A 15,358-nucleotide genomic window follows, 5' to 3' on the forward strand; every position below is an offset into this window, starting at 1 on the left:
AGAATGTGTATGCTCGACAAGGGAAAGTCGTCTTTCGGACTGGCCCAGTTGAGATCCCGGTAGTCGACACAGACTCTAACCTTCCCGTCCTTCTTCGGCACTGGCACAATATTGGCTAACCATGTTGGATACTCTACTACCCTAAGAACCTTGGCTTTGACTTGCTTGGTGACTTCTTCCTTGATTTTCAAACTCATGTCAGGTTTGAACTTCCTGAGCTTCTGTTTTACTAGTGGACATGTTGGATCAGTTAGCAGTTTGTGAGCTACAATAGATGTACTGAGACCAGTCATGTCATCATAAGACCAGGTGAATATGTCCTCATATTCCCTTAGAAATTTTGTGTACTCTTTCTTTTCTGATGGTGATAGATGAACGCCGATTCGTATTTCTTTGACATTTTCTGCATCTCCCAGGTTGACGATCTCAGTTTCGTCCAGGTTAGACTTAGGTCTGTTCTCAAAATCCTCAACCTCTTTAACAACCTCTTCTGGTATATCCTTTTCTTTTGAGTCCATATCCGTTTGTTGCATTGCCTCATCGCACGTCACAATCGTCGGTTCATCAAGACAAGTAATAGTAATGTTGTGTGAATAAAGTAAACAATAAAAAATAATAAGAGCAAGATTTATAAGAAACTAAAATGCTTTGATAATTTTTTTTATAATTGTTTTGAACATTGGAGCTCATATTTTAATATAAAAAATGCGGAAAGAAAGTCAATTAGCGAAAAAATAAAGATAATGCATGGTGCTTTGTTCAACCTTGCTACCCCGAAGCTTCCGGGCCCTGGTGGTTCTGATGGACCAATTGTTGAGGCGTGCCCCTCGGCTCATAGTTTGTATAGAAGGGCTTTCCTCCCCCTCCTCCTTGAAAATGACACAACAGTCCATATTATCATCTTTCAAAAACAAATTCCTCATCGCCTCCAGTGCTTCCTCTTCTCCCGATTTATCTATGACATTGGCGGGCTGGAAAGTCTATTCCAAGCGAGGTATTGGATGCTCCAGTGGGTTGTAGGGACTGCGCCATGGTGGCGACCAGTGGTTGAATTCCTCCCAAGTGTATTCATATCCCAAATCAAAAGTGGTACCGTGTTTCTTCAACTTGATAGGCTTAGCGATTCCTTGGAGATTCTTGCCAAGTCCCCTGCAAGGTTCGTATCCGCACCAATGTGATGGTAGGTTTCTCCGCCTATCTTCCTTCTTCCTCCGATTGCTGGGATGGTTTGGCAACTGTATATGGGATTGCTACCGTCGTCGTAAATAATTACCTCTTGGTGATTCCACTCGAATTTCATTGCTTGATGCAGGGTTGATGCCACAACCCCAGCGGCATGGATCCAGGGCCGTCCCAATAGCAAGTTGTAAGATGCTGGGACGTCTATCACTTGAAAATCAACGTCGAACCAAGTCGGTCCCATTTGCAGACACAAACTGATTTCCCCAATAGTGGACCTTTGGGATCCATCGAAAGCTTTGACATTGATGGCTCCATCCTTAATCTCATGCAGGCTCTTTCCCAGTGTTCTGAGAGTCACCAATGGACAAATATTGAGGCTGGACCCTCCGTCAATTAGGACTCTGGTGATGAAATGATCTTCGCACTACACAGTGATGTGCAAGGCCTTGTTGTGGCTTAGCCCTTCAGGTGGTAGCTCATCTTCGTGGAAAGTGATTTTGTGACTCTCCAATACTTGCCCCACCATGATTTCCATTTCTCCTCTAGTTATGTTGCTGAGTACATATGCCTCGCTCAACACCTTCAATAAGGCATTCTTTTGTGCATCAGAGCTTTGTAGCAGAGCCAAGATAGAGATCTGGGCTGACGTTTTGTTCAACTGATCAATGACTGAATACTCTTTGGCTTGTATCTTCCTCTAGAGATCATCAGGCCCGGTTTCAGTGACGGTTGGTCGTCTAGAGGCCTGCTTAATGGACTCGGCTAGGTGTTCTGGGGTATAAACCCTGGCGGTTCTTGTCATACCCTGTGCTGCAATTGCTTCTCCAGATTTGGTTTTCCCTTTCCTTCTCGCCTCAGCGGTGTAATCCCATGGTATGGCCTTTGGGTAGAACAGTGTTACGATTGTCATGGCCATCGGGATGGTTACCTTTGCCTTGGATGGTAACACAACCACTTCGAATGGTACAGGTGTCTTTGGAGACCCAAACTCGACCTTAATAGGTCCTGGCATTTTTGCAGAAGGAGGTGCTTCGAACTCAAGTGGTATGGACTTGTCTACTTCAGCATTTTCAGAAGGTTGGATCTGGACCACAATCGGATTAAGTATGACCATTGGTTCCTTTGGCTCGTCACCTTTAGCGATTAATCCAATCGACCCTTTGGGGTCCCACTCGTCCTCTAACTTAATCACGTGAATGCCCCCACCCTTGTGGTCGGGCAGAGGGTTGTTGCGGACATTCGGAGCTGGCTCCTTTGCTATGATGATCTTGTTGTCAACCAAATCTTGGATCTTATCCTTCAGAGAGCGGCACTCATCAATGGTATTCCCCTTCATGCCGGAATGGTATGCACAGGTTTTGTTTGGGTTGACCTATTGGGAGGGGTTTTTGGGGTTTATGGTAGGGATAAGGGTGATGTAACCAGCAGCTTTGAGCCTTTCATACAGCTGGTCGATAGGTTCGGCAATGGCAGTATACTATTTGGGGGGTCTGCGGTCGAAGTTTGGTCGGGGTCTAGGAAAGTTTTGGTGGGTGGGAGGTGGTTGATAGTGAGAGGGTTGAGTATTGTAGGCTTGATAGACATGTGCGGGTTGGAAATATCTGGGCGAAATGGGCTGGTATGTAGGAGGTGGAGGTGATTGGTAAGTAGGTGATGGAGCTTGATAGGAGGAGGAAGAGGTGGAGGTGGATGGCCCTTAGATATTGTGGACTATGATGAAGATGCCAGAGTTCACGAACTAACCTTTGGGGAGGGGAATAAACAAAAGGTAAAACAAAAAGGTAGCAAGTTAGTGTGGATTATGAGAAAAAAACGTTGCAAGATTTAAACACATAGTGCAAGAATATAAATCGTGTCCTAACTTGGGAGCTTCGTTGTGCCCGAGGGAGGCCTAGCGACAAGTTGATTTGGAGAACTTATAATGATAAATGCCTCATTTTATTGATAAAAATACGGCGGATCCCAAAACGACACTAAAATAGCAGAAAAATTAAATATTACTAATGGCCTTTGGCCTTATTACATTTTTAAAACAAAAGAAAAGACTCCTAAGTACTTGGTCCCAGAAGGACCTTCCCCAGACTCGGCATCTTTAGGTCCATCGAACAGCTTCACCAGCTCACGCAGTCCCGGCAGCAAATAGGCTCTAGCCAAGTGTCCTCTTTCATTTCCCTCAGCGTTCTGGCAGTTTTCAATCCTCTGGATGAACTTCATTTCCAATTCCACTAAACCCCGCTCCAAATACCCTAGTCGCTTGTTGGCGCTGACAGCCATATCTTTCCATTCTTCAATCAACTTTTGATAGGCTTCTTGAATCTCCCGGTGCTCACTTTCGCATTCCCGTATCCTCTTGCGCAATTGGTTGTACTTGACCTTTGCTTTAGCCTTTTCATCGATGATCCTGTGACCTCGAACAAACCCAGGTTGGCCCAGACCATTGTGATTATCCTCCAGCCATCCCGAATAGTATGGGGTGCAGCCAACATGGTATATGTCTGGCCCGATAGTATCTCTTCCCATGATGATCTTGCAATGCCACATATGCTGAGCTTGGCACTTATAAGGACTGTCATCAGCTTGGAAATCAACCCGGAAGTGACTCATCTTGTCGACCCTTGGTATAACTCGTTTATCATAAATACAAATACTATTTATTAGGAGACCAAAATAATTCTTTTCTGATGTGGAAGTTCAGACTGTGCTGCAATCACAAAGCATACTCAGACAGAACCTTGGCTCTGATACCACTTGTTAGGAATAAACCCCGTATAAATAATATTCATTGTATTAGTGATAAACGTGGAACACTAAGTTATGGTTAAATCAGCAAGAATAGAAATACAGCAATAATGACACCAAGATTTTACGTGGAAACTCTTCTGAATAGGGGAAGTGCTACAGTGATGTAGATTGGGAAGATGTTTATTCACTTGACATTCTACCATGGCATTCTGTCTTTTTCTTGGGCCTAATCTCATATCATGGTCATCCAAGAATTAAAATATTTTGTCCAAATCTAGTGTTGAAGCGAAGTATCGTGTAATTGCGCCTAATGCGGCTGAACAATCTACTCATAAGAACTTGCAGTCTCCAATTCCATAGCACACACGAATCACCATACCCGATCCCAACTCCGCCACCCAAATATCTAGCACATCTCTCATACATGATCATCCCACAAGGAATACTTCTAAAAACAATTCCGTGCCATATAGCAAAATTTGAATATCAACAGTCGATCAACTAGGAGAGTGCCGCAATACTAATGAAGTATCCATAAATTAAAACACATTGCTCCTCCTGAAATATGCACTATCATCAGGCCGCATCAATAGTAATATCATTTACCTAGTCATCCAAAACCATCCATGTTGCCTAAGAATTTTATGATTTTCCTTTCAAAATTGAACTGTGACCTCGCTCATGCAAATCTCCATCCCATACAACACAACACACATACCATGCCATCATATAAAAAATACGAGTACTTCATAATCCACTTCGAGTCACAAGCAGCTACATACTCAATTAGTCAAGGACCTTCCATTTTATTTCATCCAGGAGAAAATCACTATGTACCACATGCTCCTCACGCCAGTAGGAAATATACTCCTTGAACCGTGGTAGGATTTATTGAGATCTCTTCGAAACCCACTTGCACATAATTAAGCCATCAGAACTAAATTTCTCTAACTTAACCAAGCCACGCAGGTCACCAAAAACCCAAGAGCATTGCCACGAAACACCTATAAAGACTAGCCACATTATAGGCACCTAAAGAACTAATCATATTTGTTACCATGCTGATCCAACCTACTGCCAATCTGTCCTATTTCTCCGAGTTCCTTCTGAATTACAATAAAATTTATGCCTCTCCTCTCCATAATACCACAATCCTCAACCAAGACTCACCACACGAGACCCTAGCATAAAACCACACCGCCCTAAGACTCATAAGCCGCTGAATGCTCTCTTAAGCACCCCAAAAGCACCACAACCGAGATACCCACTCTGAAGTGACCTTATGTGAATTTAAAATTATTCATTTTACCTTCTTGATACTGAAATGTAGAATCCATAAGGATATAGAAATGTCACAAGTCCCGACACCATCCAATTTAACCCTCCGATTCTAGCCATGTACAAATTCGCGAAATTCCCAATTGCCACATTTAAATCTTGCATCCATTAGAAACATTCTTGAGAGTCTTTCACTATACTCAGATCTCAATTAAACCGACTAAACGAACCGAACGACTTGTGCCCCATTAGCACAACAACACCCAAGGAAGTAATCCACTCTTCTAAGCAACCGAGTGAATCCCTACCTCATGCATGCTACATCCTTTACAAATAACAACTCAACCATCCAATGTTTCTCATATACCTATAAAGCATAACACAACCCTTACCCAAAATTTTCTTTACTCGAGTCAACCTCGATCTCAACCTCTATAAGCCATAACTGATTCACCAGTATACCTCAAACTGAAACCAATACAACACATAACCGTGCAATCAATCTGTCGATAGCAGACTCCCCCACTTGGCTAAAAGCTAATGAATAAAGCATTTGATAACTTACAATAGCCACCCCTATACTAGCATAACATCGCAATAGGATTCAACTAAATCCTTCTTAAGCTCATGTAACACAAACCATATGATACATCAAATCATTTGCAAATCTCGCATTCATCCTCGTAACAGTCAGGCCAACTTCCACAAGCGATCCAAACACAAATTACACTACATATGATTCACTGGTAAAAGAGAACTCTCAACAAAACAACATAGGGATCACACAACCTCAGGACATCCCGCAGGAGATAACCCACCCGCCTAGCCTCAAACTGACATCTTTCTATACCCTTCCACAGTCTTAACTATTACTGAACCACTTAATCTTCCTGAGTCTGAACTCAAATCGCGACATAAAAATCTACTCCACTCCTCGACCAAACATCATGAAAAGGATCATTCAACACACCCATAACTCGAGATTATATGTCAAATCAAGAAAGAAATCAAGCACCAAATTTACATCTCAATCAAACTCTTTTCATCCCATTTAAACCATCTGAATACTTCACGCAGTCACATCATACTCGTTACATAGTCATCCTACCACAAATTCTACCAATAGGGACACTACCGTACATATAAGTCCAAAAGCACATGCTCACATAATCGACATCTCTGTGCTCAAGCTACAATCAAAATCCAGCCTCAAGTCCTCCGGACTGGTCCATGATCAGCATACCAAAATCATATCTAGCACCTCATTCCTAGAATCATAAGCTGTCGATGCACAGTTGATACCGAGCGCTCGTGTGCGCATACGAATGCGTGTAAGGAATTCAAAGCATTACGCTTCAAGTTGAATCAATGTTGCACGATAAGGAAAGAAAGATGGGAAGTATATCCTAAATGCCATGTAGCCTCTCGAAGATAGGTATGGACGTCATCATATCGATCCGCAAGACTGTACTAGACACTTGCTCATGACTTGAAGAACCTATGAACCTAGAGCTATGATATCAATCTGCCACGACCCAAAATACAGTAGTCGTGATAGTACCTAACTCAACCCACTAGGTAAGCCAACTAATAACTAACCAATTTCAATGAAGTCAATAAAACAATTAAATAGAGAAGTTAACTGAATTTTTTACATTCCCCAAGGACTGGTAGTACAAATCATGAGCTTCTGAGAATAGAGTTTACAAAAATTGTGTGAAGTAAATATATCATCTGTTGAAAGGTACATAAACAGAATTCTATGAATCTAAGGCGACTATGAACAAGAGGCAGCTACAACCCGAACGCATGTACACCTTCAATGCTAGCTCCCGCTATGCACATCAACATCAACATCCGAAATCTGCACGCAATGTGCAGGAAGTGTAGTATAAGTACAACCGACCCCATGTACTTAATAAGTAACAAACCTAACCTTAGGTTGGAAGCAGTGACGAGCTAGAACATAGGCCGGGTCCAACACCAATAACCAATAGCAGTTCATAACAGTGTAAATCAAGTAAATAAAGAAGTAACTCAGAGATAAAGTACTCATCCTTTTCATAGTTTTCCAAAACAGTTCTGTTTTTCAAATATATTAGTGAAAACCCAAATCCTTTACCGAAATCGTAAAAAATATGAGTAAGTTTGAAAACTGTCTTTTTCCCAAAAAAATTTCATCAGGTAAATGTTTCATTTTCAGATAGCATGAGGAAAGTATCTTTATGCCTACATGTCAAGATACAGGTAAAAATCATGAATGTCACCAAAACCGGGCAGCAAAAGGAAAATGCATCTCTATGCATGTATCTCAAGTACGTATGTCAAATGCAATGCCTCTCAGTGATGAACTCATGCACTCACACTTTTAGAGTACTCAACCTTATTGTCTCGCATTATCTCTCTTATCATGCTTAATGCTCATCACACTCAATCACTCAGCACTATACAGTACTCGTTGCGTCATGCAACCCGATCCACATATATATATATACATAGTTGGCTGCGCCCACTGGGGGTGTATAGACTCCGGAGGGGCTCCTAAACCAAAGCGCTATAATCTGTATGGAAACCTCACGTACTATAGTATCAATAATAAAATCCGCACAGACAACTCACGTGATGCACGGACAACTCACATGCTATGGTATCAATGACCTTACAATTAGGCCCTCCGCCTCACTCACTCATCAATCTCTCCAATCTCACTCACGGGGTCACAATGTCATAAAGCTAGCACGACAACAATGATATGATATACCAATAAATAACAACTGAGACTGAGATATGATATGAATGCATGAATATGACTGAGTACGAAATATCAATAAAATCAGTGAAATGGCAGCAAGGACCAATCACTATGGGCCCCAACATTATCGACATAAAGCCTAAACATGATATCTAGCATGATTGACAGCTCAGTTACTTAATCACATGGTGAAAACATAGGTATCAACAAAATAGGGCCACTAAACAGTGCCATGGAAACAACGAAGTCATAGTTCATAGGGTGCACGCTCACACGCCCGTCACCTAGCATGCACATCACCTCAACACCAATCACATAGCACATAATTCGGGGTTTCATACCCTTAGCATTAAGTTTTAAAGAGTTGCTTACCTCAAACAAGCCAATTCCAAACGCCGAGCAATCCAAGCGATGCTCCAAAATGCCATCACACGCGTAGCGACCTCTGAACGACTCAAAACTAATCAAAAACAACTCAAATACATCAGATAAAGGCCAAGGAAATAATTACAAATGATAAAGATCGAATCCTAAATTAAATCCCAAATCTGGCCAAAAATCACACCCAGGCCCGCACCTCGGAAACCGACAAAACTCACAAAATCCGACAACTCATTCGATTACGAGTCCAACCATACTAGTTTCACTCAATTCCGACTCCAATTCGATGTTCAAAACTCAAAATTTTTATTATGAAATTTATGCAATTTTTCCCAAATTTCCAACTCAAAATACTAATTAAATGATGAAAACATTGTTATATTCATGTATATTAACCAAATCTGAGTTAGAATCACTTACCCCTTATGAATTTCTTGAAAAATCCAGGAAAACTCGCCACAAACCAAGCTCCCAAGGTCCGAAATGTGAAATAATACCTTAAACCTCGTTTATATAGTACACCTCTGAACTCCCAATGTGCGGTTCACACAATTCCAAGTGCTGCCGCACATCCCAGCTCCTGCGGTCGCACAAAAATTGTGCGGCCGCACCTTTCGGTGATTGCACGGTCAAGCCTTAGTAGTTTGGCCATTACTTTCTCTACAGATGTCTGAATGATGACTTCTTTACCTTTCTAGAAACTAGACACGAAGGGCTATAACTTTTATTGTTAAATCATCTCAAAATTCCTTGTAGGGGAAATGATATAAGCTTCCAAAATCGGACTGGTGAATCAGCAGAATCTCCCTGGGGTGCAGCCGCAAGCGAAATTTTGTTGTCCGCACTTCTCCTCTGAGGTCCGCATATTTCTGCTGTGGTCCTCACTTTTATGTGCGGTACGCACCTCTCTTTCACCTCAGCACTCCAAAATGTGCGGTCCGCACTTCCAATAGTACCAGAACAATATCAGAGTGCCAAAATGCCCGGACTCGCTCAAAACTCACCTCCGAACACACCCGAGGCCCCAGAACCTCAACCAAAGGTACCATCAAGTCCTAAAAAAACCATAAAAACTTAGTCGAGCCCTCAAATCACATCAATCAATACCAAAAACATGAATTGCACACCCATTCAAGCTTAATGAATTTGAAACCTCAAACTTCTACAACCGATGCCGAAACCTATCAAATCACGTCTGATTGACCCCAAATTTCGCACACAAGTCAAAAATGACATAGTGGAGCAATTTCAATTTCCAGAATCGGATTTCGATCTTGATATCAAAAGTCAACTCCCTGGTCAAACTTCCAAACTTAAATTTCCGTTTTAGCCATTTCAAGCCTAATTGAAATATATACTTCAAAATAATTTTTGGAACTCGCTCCTGAGTCCAAAATCACCATACGGAGCTATTGATATCATCAAAATTCTATTTCGGGGTCGTTTACACATAAGTCAACATCTCGTCAACCTTTAAATTTAAGCTTTAAACTTTGAATTTCATTCTTTCAAACTGACTCTGAAATACCTGAAAACCAAATCCGACGATTCACACATGTCATAATACATCATAAGAAGATATTCAAGACTTCAAATAGTTGAAAGGAGCATAAATGCCCAAAACGACCAATCAGGTCGTTACAAGGCCGCACCTGCGCTTGCGCGCATGCAAACCATGCCCCCCTTCTACGAACTTCCCATCCAGCTCACTCTCCGTTCCTGTGGAGCTACACACGCATATGCGACATTTACCTTGCACCTGCGATCCTTGGCCACCTCCTCAAATCCCACTTCTGCGAGCTCGCACCTGCGGTCAAACTTGCGCAGGTGCGATTGCACTAGAACTGGTGCACTTTAGCCATTCTCTAAGTTCCAAACTTGATCCGTTAATCACTCAAAATCCACCCGAGGCCCACGGGACCTCAACCAATCCTACCAACAAGTCCTAAAATATCATACGAACTTAGTCGAACCTTCAAATCATATCAAACAACGCTAAAATTACGGATCACACCTAAATTCAAGCTTAATGATCTAAAAAATTCCAACTTTTACAAACGATGCCGAAGCCTACCAAATCACGTCTGATTGACCTCAAATTTTGCACACAAGTCACATTTGACATTACGGACATATTCCAATTTTCGGAGTCACAATCTGACTCCAATATCAAAAAGTCCACTCTTGGTCAAACTTCCCAAAGATCTTCCAAATTCCAACTTTCACCAAATAACTCCAAAATGACCTATGGACCTCCAAATCCACATCCGGACGTGTCCCTAAGACCAAAATCACCATACAGAGCTATTGGAACTGACAAAACTTCATTTTAGACTCGTCTTCATACAGGTAAACCTACGGTCAACTTACAACTCAAACTTCAAATTTAGGGACTATGTATCCCATTTCACTCTGAAACTCTCCTGAACCCGACACCAAGCACCCCAGAAAGTCACATAAGCACAAAATGAAGCATAAGGGGATAATAAATAATGGATCGGGACTAATACTCTCAAAACGATCAGCCAGATTATTATAAGTATCAACACCACCATTACTGTTTTCACGCTACCAGTCTACCACCAGTTCATAGTCATTTCTTAAGGAGAGAATTTAACCAACAGTTTAAAGTCCTCAACCGAAAAAGATGAAGCTTAATCTGGACTGTCCAATCAAAAATTTGTAATTTTGAACCACAACCAAAGTCGTGGCAGCGCAATCTAACTAATGCGATTTTCGAAGCACTCCCAAATAATAAGCAACATATCCCTCTCTAACATCCTTTTCTGCTTTTCGTTACCTGTGCATTTGTCTCGTTATGTTTTTATTAAAACTTAGCTCATCGAATAAATCAGTGCTGACGAATACCAAGTTTCTGGGGTTGGTTGATGGCTATTTTATGGGTCGTAAGATCATTTCTGAATGAGAAAAAAGGATAAAATAATTCCCGCTAAGTTTAAGCGAGTTTTCGAAACAAGTTTAAGGGATAGACGCGATGCTCCATTTAATGTTTCATTTCACATAATTACATTACATACATTTTTTTTTAATTTCCGATACCTGAAACCATAACTTTGCTAATTCGATTTGTGTCACATTTGCCTCATTAAAATAAAAAGTGTTCTCTATCTAAAATATATCTACTCCTATGTGGATCGAACTTACCCAATAAGAAATTTCACTACTTTAGGACCGTTATAGTTGTAGCAGTCGTCCACACTGGGCCTTCGGCCATTATCTGAGTCAAAGTATTGAGATTCCTAGGATCTAATCAGTAAGTGCATGCTCCCATCTTTTTTTAGTCAGAGAATTTAATTTTTATACAGTAATTGTATAAATAAATTTATACTAACGAAAAATATGTCAACCAATTATAACATATTAATTGATAAATATTATTCAATATACTCAAGGATAGCTTAGTCTTTTGTATGTATTTGTTCAATATAAATACTCCATTAAACATGTAATTCTCCAATTATTAAGAATAGATATTGTTATATGGGCCAGAAACAGTCTCTCTACCCCCTTTGGGGTAGGGGTAAGGTCTGCGTACACTTTACCCTCCCAGATCCCACCGAGTAGGATTTTACTGGGTTGTTGTTATTGTTGTTGTTGTTGTTGTTGTATATTCTTATATGGTATCAGAGCATTATACTCCTCCCGATATTTCCTTTGCAGTCAGTCAAGTTTCCTAATCCATGAGCTCTCCTTTGAATACTCACTACACAACTATAAAATGTATTTTACAATATTTAAATGGTTCGCTATCTAATGGGTGTTTCTTAGTGGTGGATCTGTTGACCGTCTTGAGTGCTACAGTGATGTAGATCGGGCAGATTGTCCATCCACTCGACGTTCTACCTTGGCATTTTGTCTTTTTCTTGGGTCTAATCTCATACCATGGTCATCCAAGAATTAAAATATTTTGTCCAAATCTAGTGCTGAAGCGAAGTATCGTGTAATTGCGCCTAATGCGGCTGAAGTTACTTGGATGCAGTCGCTTCTATGAGTTCTTCGTATGCCAGTTTCTTCCCCTTCTATTATTTATTGTGACAATATCAATAGCATATATCTCTCTCACAATCTTGTGCGACATGCTTTCACTAAGCATATTTAATCGATATTCATTTTGTGCGTGAAAAAATTATTTCTGGAGATTTACAAGTTCAATATGTTCCTTAAAATGATCAGTATGTTGATTTATTGACAAAAGCTCTCCCATCACCAAGGTTGCTTATGTTACGTGACAAGCTCTGTGTTCTTTCAAATGACGCATCAGTTGAGGGGTTGATAAATATCGTTCAATGTACTCAAGGGTAGCTTAGTTTTTTATATGTATTTATTCAATATAAATATTTCATTGTACATGTAATTCTCTGAAATTATTAAGAGTACGTATTGTTACTTTAATTAGTCGATTACTTATGTTATCAAATCAGAATATAAATAGTTAATTATATGTTGTAATAGGTCGCTGTCAATGCAGATAAATTAGACAACTAGTTATACGTCCCAAGAAACCACTGCATCCTTTACAGGATTCATATTCTCTTCAAATATTTGTATATAACTTACCTAATATATAATTTTATAATTAACAATTTGGTAATATGGAATGTTATTATACCTACAAATTACATTAGTCTTAGTTATTTTTCGTGTTGTATACGCTTGCCGCGTGACTGGAAAGCCTCTCATCTTACGCCTTCATTTATAATTTCAAAACACTGCTTAAGAATGTGGTTTTAGTTTTACAAACACATCTCCTTTAATATTAAAGAAGAATTAAGAGAAGTTTACAAAAAAAGCATTAGAAAAAAAATTGTAGATTACACATCTTGTGTGGTTTTGATTCGGGATCTTTGCACAAATAGCAATTGGATTTATTGTTTACTTTTTTTAGTCGGTATATATAGATTATATATTAATTATACATGTATTATATATTAATTATGCATATATTATACATCAGTCGACTATTAATTAAAAATATTTTTACCTTCCTATACTATATATGAAACTTTATTACCCTCCCTAATCAAGTTTAACTTAATTATACGGGGCATATATAATTTATCAATTATATACAAATTAGTATTACAGGTATTCCTTTATAATATGAATTGAATATGGAATCCTCATTCATGCACTCTTTCTCTCTCCGTCTCTCTCTTTCTCTCCTTCTTCGTTCTTTCCCCAATTTTTTGCTTCGTTTTTTTTCTGCTTTTTATGCTCTCTTTTTTTTCCAGAAAATTCATCAATGAATTTCAATTATTATAATATAGAGTTTTAACTTAGCAATTTCTCTTCATGTTACACAATTGGTGTTCGAATTGAGATTGTCAATCAATAAATTTTGAAGGTATTTGATTCTCCACCATTGACAACCATTAAAAAGCTCTGAAGCTTTGAATTTGAATTTGGATTTTCAAAAATTATTGTTTGTTTTGATTGGATGTTGTTGCAAACAATTGAAAATACTCTTTGGAGTTTATATCTCAATTTGGAGGGTGTTTGGTGAAGATTAAACTTCATTTTGGCCGAATTTCAAGTTGAAACTCGAAGAACTAGAAGAAGAAGAAGAAGAAGAAGAAGAAGAAGAAGAAGAAGAAGAAGAAGAAGAATAAGAAGAAGAAGAAGAAGAAGAAGAAGAATATACTTACGAAATTGTATTAAAGTTGTATGTAAATTATATTTAAGTTGTATTCTGTTATAATTATATATATTTTTATTTGAATGTTGTATGAAAATTGAAAAATAGTCGCATAATATATATGAATCATTGTATGAAATTTGTATTTAAGTTATAAATACTATCTTTTTACATAAAGTTGTTCATATGTATCAAATTATTTTAAGAGAGTAAGTTTTGTGTCACGACCCAAAATCCACTAGTCGTGATGGCACCTAACCCAACCCGCTAGGTAAGCCAACTAATAACTATCCAATTTCAATAATGTTAACAAGTCAATTAAACAGAATATATTATCTAGATCTATTATATTTTTCAAGGACTGGTAGTACAAATCATGAGCTTCTTAGAGTAGAGATTTCAAAACTAATTGGAAATAAATACATCTTCTGTTTGAAAAGTACATAAACAAAGTTATATAATCTAAGGCTACCATGAACAAGAGGCAGCTACAACCGAGACGCCGTTACATCTTCCAATCTATCTTCCCTCGAACACAACAACATCGGTATTCCAGATCCGTACGCAATTTGCAGGAAGTGTAGTATGAGTACAACCGATCTCATGTACTCAATAAGTAACAAACCTAAACTTAGGTTGAAAGCAGTGACGAGCTGGAACATAGGTTGGGTCCAACACCAATAATCAATAGCAGTTCATAATTGTGTAAAGCAAATAAATTAAAAAATAGCTTAGAGATAAAGTGCTCAGCCTTTTCATAGTTTTCCGAAAACAATTCCACTTTACAAGTATACCAATGAAAGCCCAAATCCTCTACCGAAATCGTCAAAAATATGAGTAAGTTTGAAAACTGTAACTTTTTCCCAAAAACCCTTTCAACAGTAAATATGTTGTTTCATTTTCTTTCCAGATAGCATGTGTGAAATATCTCTCTATAACCACATATCAATATGTGTAAAAAGTCATGAATGACGTGTTACCGTACAACATGAGGAAAAATGGATCTTTATGCATGTATGTCATGTGCATGTCAAATGCGATGCGGCTCAATAATAAAAACATATGCATACTCTCAGAGTATCAATTCACTCAGTCCTCACAGTCACTCAGTCCTCACAATCACTCAGTCCTCACAGCCACTCAGTCCTCACAGCCACTCAGTCCTCCCAATCACATGGCACTCAGATCTCGCATTCAGTAGATACATGCGCTCACTGCGGGTGTGCAGACTCCAGAGGAGCTCCTTCATCCCAAGCGCTATAACAAGCAAATTATGACATAAATCAATCAGGGTCTCGGCCTCACTCAAGCATAAATCAATAAAACATGTTGCGGCATGCAACCCGATCCCATAAATTTCCTCACAA

This window comes from Nicotiana sylvestris, chromosome 2 (genome assembly GCF_000393655.2).
Source record: "Nicotiana sylvestris chromosome 2, ASM39365v2, whole genome shotgun sequence".
Classification (NCBI taxonomy): domain Eukaryota; kingdom Viridiplantae; phylum Streptophyta; class Magnoliopsida; order Solanales; family Solanaceae; genus Nicotiana; species Nicotiana sylvestris.